The sequence below is a fragment of the Schistocerca nitens genome, chromosome 3, assembly GCF_023898315.1.
Source record: "Schistocerca nitens isolate TAMUIC-IGC-003100 chromosome 3, iqSchNite1.1, whole genome shotgun sequence".
Taxonomy (NCBI): Eukaryota; Metazoa; Arthropoda; class Insecta; order Orthoptera; family Acrididae; genus Schistocerca; species Schistocerca nitens.
Window position 1 is genome coordinate 593201188 of NC_064616.1, and position 3134 is coordinate 593204321.

The window sequence follows — 3134 nt, forward strand, 5'->3', positions numbered from 1 at the left end:
CAAGGTGGAAAGAGCAAAACTCGACGGTTAGAAGCAGCTTTGAAGCTTAACGACGCCTCTCTGGGGCCCCCTATTAAAACACAGTTCACGTAGACTATAAGTGGGAAAGTATGGCTGGGTTACGACTGGTTGGTGTTCGTCAGCCCTTGCAACATCCCGAAATAGATCAGACCATTTTGCATAACGAAATTTCCCAGTGACAGAGTTTGAGACTTTCATTTACTCTGGCTTACCAGCAGGTTTGGTGGCATCGCGATGGCAGCCGTGGAAAACACAAGTTGTTAGAGACATTAGGGATGGATGCTTCTCCGGAATAGGGACAGTATGATCTTCACAGACTATTAGGAACGGAGGAGATATTTGAGGAGGAGGCAGCAGAGGACAGGAGCTGATGCTACGGGCACATAGCAGACCATCACCCTCTGCCACTTCATCTCACTTCGGCTCCTTTTAACTTTTGTAAGTTACGCAGCAATGTGGTGCGCAGGCAACGCGCACGAGGGAGTAGGCGTGCTTTGATCTCACTTGATATTATTCGACATGCTTTGTCCTTAACCTCTTGGCCATGACTTTGTTGTTGAGATTTCTCACATTATCATCCAACACATTTACGAAATCGATGCAATCATCTCAGTCAGAACAACCCCATGATTAAATTCAATTAGACCCTCCATCAACCCAAGTTACAAGAGTTATCTCCATTCTTTTAGGAGCCATACCGCTCACCGCTGCAGTTTAATGTACTTATTTCCATGAACTCAGAGTTTGGACTCCTTTCTTCTAAGGGAGAGAATTTCTTTACTTGGTTTTGTCCGATGATAACTTACATTTAACTAAACTGCCAATAAATCATAATGCTTCTACAGGGTGTTTAAAAAATGACCGGTATATTTGAAGCGGCAATAAAAACTAAACGAGCAGCGATAGAAATACACCGTTTGTTGCAATATGCTTGGGACAACAGTACATTTTCAGGCGGACAAACTTTCGAAATTACAGTAGTTACAATTTTCAACAACAGATGGCGCTGCAAGTGATGTGAAAGATATAGAAGACAATGCAGTCTGTGGGTGCGCCATTCTGTACGTCGTCTTTCTGCTGTAAGCGTGTGCTGTTCACAACGTGCAAGTGTGCTGTGGACAACATGGTTTATTCCTTAGAACAGAGGATTTTTCTGGTGTTGGAATTCCACCGCCTAGAACACAGTGTTGTTGCAACAAGACGAAGTTTTCAACGGAGGTTTAATGTAACCAAAGGACCGAAAAGCGATACAATAAAGGATCTGTTTGCAAAATTTCAACGGACTGGGAACGTGACAGATGAACGTGCTGGAAAGGTAGGGCGACCGCGTACGGCAACCACAGAGGGCAACGCGCAGCTAGTGCAGCAGGTGATCCAACAGCGGCCTCGGGTTCCCGTTCGCCGTGTTGCAGCTGCGGTCCAAATGACGCCAACGTCCACGTATCGTCTCATGCGCCAGAGTTTACACCTCTATCCATACAAAATTCAAACGCGGCAACCCCTCAGCGCCGCTACCATTGCTGCACGAGAGACATTCGCTAACGATATAGTGCACAGGATTGATGACGGCGATATGCATGTGGGCAGCATTTGGTTTACTGACGAAGCTTATTTTTACCTGGACGGCTTCGTCAATAAACAGAACTGGCGCATATGGGGAACCGAAAAGCCCCATGTTGCAGTCCCATCGTCCCTGCATCCTCAAAAAGTACTGGTCTGGGCCGCCATTTCTTCCAAAGGAATCATTGGCCCATTTTTCAGATCCGAAACGATTACTGCATCACGCTATCTGGACATTCTTCGTGAATTTGTGGCGGTACAAACTGCCTTAGACGACACTGCGAACACCTCGTGGTTTATGCAAGATGGTGCCCGGCCACATCGCACGGCCGACGTCTTTAATTTCCTGAATGAATATTTCGATGATCGTGTGATTGCTTTGGGATATCCGAAACATACAGGAGGCGGCGTGGATTGGCCTCCCTATTCGCCAGACATGAACCCCTGTGACTTCTTTCTGTGGGGACACTTGAAAGACCAGGTGTACCGCCAGAATCCAGAAACAACTGAACAGCTGAAGCAGTACATCTCATCTGCATGTGAAGCCATTCCGCCAGACACGTTGTCAAAGGTTTCGGGTAATTTCATTCAGAGACTACGCCATATTATTGCTACGCATGGTGGATATGTGGAAAATATCGTACTATAGAGTTTCCCCAGACCGCAGCGCCATCTATTGTTGACAATTGTAACTACTGTAATTTCGAAAGTTTGTCTGCCTGAAAATGTACTGTTGTCCCAAGCATATTGCAACAAACGGTGTATTTCTATCGCTGCCCGTTTAGTTTGTATTGCCGTTTCAAATATACCGGTCATTTTTGAAACACCCTGTAAATTAGTGTTTCATTCCGGTAGACATCTGTGCCCAATGCTACTATCACATGTATTAATTTCTTGTAAGACTCAGGGCTACATTTAATATGTCAGGCCCATCCCTCCCTTCCATATCCTTGCACCCACATCAATACCATACATTTGGATCGTATTGGGGTGACTTGCACATCGAGAGGGAATACTTGGTACATAACAGAGGCTCGCTTAGTAAACAACAGCCACAAGCCCAGTGCGTCTGGCATAGGAAATGGTGGTTTTTGCATGTCCGAAAGAACAGATACCATCTTCATATCGTTAAGGCTAACCGACTGATGACCTTCTTCATTGCGGATGCACACGAATTGCCTGAACTCTTATGGGCCTCGGCGGATTGTCTGCCGCGAGTAATGGGTATAATGGCAGGAGCACTACGAATGTAGTGTGTGTACCATAAGCTGAGAATGTGGGTCTCACGGGGAGCGTGTCAGCGATAAGCCCCTGCTGTCGCACTATCCTCTGTGCCCTCGGTGGCTCAGATGGGTAGAGCATCTGCCATGTAAGCAGGAGATCCCGGGTTCGAGTACCGGTCGAGGCACACATTCTCAACTGTCCCCGTTGGTGTATATCAACGCCTGTCAGCAACTAATGGTATTGATTTAGTTGTAATTTCATTCTAAAGAGCTGCACGTTCCCCAATGGCATCTGTTCTTTCGGGACATGTCCGAAAGAACAGATGCCAT